Raw genomic sequence first — 705 nt, 5'->3', positions numbered from 1 at the left:
TAGGGTTTATTTTTAATTTCTTCTTGTTCTCGTGTTGGTTCTTTATGTGATTATCAGCTGATATTTAGTATAACAAATTCTGAAATAATTTTGAATTTTCTCAATTATTCGTCGTTTTCAAACAACAATGTTTCAGTAGCAAACTTTGTAAAAAAAAAGTATATAAGCTGGTTTCAGGCCTTTGGAATGGTATCGGATTACCGTTCTTCGTGGTTTTTATTCACAATGCAGATAACATCCAATCAGTACCGAAGATAAAGTTTTCTCAATTACTTGTCAATCCACAGAATCGGTTGCCGAATTTCCTCAAGTTGATGAATGAAGCAAGAAAAAATAAATAAACCCGGAAACTGAGGTTCGAGCTCATCAAGTGGCACGGAAAAAGATAGAACGAACAAACTCCTGCCGCAACTGAATTCGTTCAAAAACTATGCTGCTGCAGGTTGCTTCCAATGTTTTGCAACTTTTGCCGCATTTCGCCACCACCTGGTGCTGGTTTTGAGGCGCCGAAGAGAAAGAGAGAGAAAAAAACCTAGTTCAACATAATTAGAAACCGCAACAAACTGATGGTAATCCTGAAATCTGTAATTTGGAGAAAAATAAGTTTACAGATTTGTAGGAAAGTTTTTTATTTTTCTTTTTCGTTGCTGCTGTTCTGGACGTGATTGCTAATTTTGCATAATTTATCAACTACCTAGTTCAACT

The sequence above is a fragment of the Uranotaenia lowii genome, chromosome 3 (assembly GCF_029784155.1).
Source record: "Uranotaenia lowii strain MFRU-FL chromosome 3, ASM2978415v1, whole genome shotgun sequence".
Classification (NCBI taxonomy): Eukaryota; Metazoa; Arthropoda; class Insecta; order Diptera; family Culicidae; genus Uranotaenia; species Uranotaenia lowii.
The sequence above is the reverse complement of the archived record's forward strand: the minus strand, read 5'-3'. Positions refer to the sequence as shown.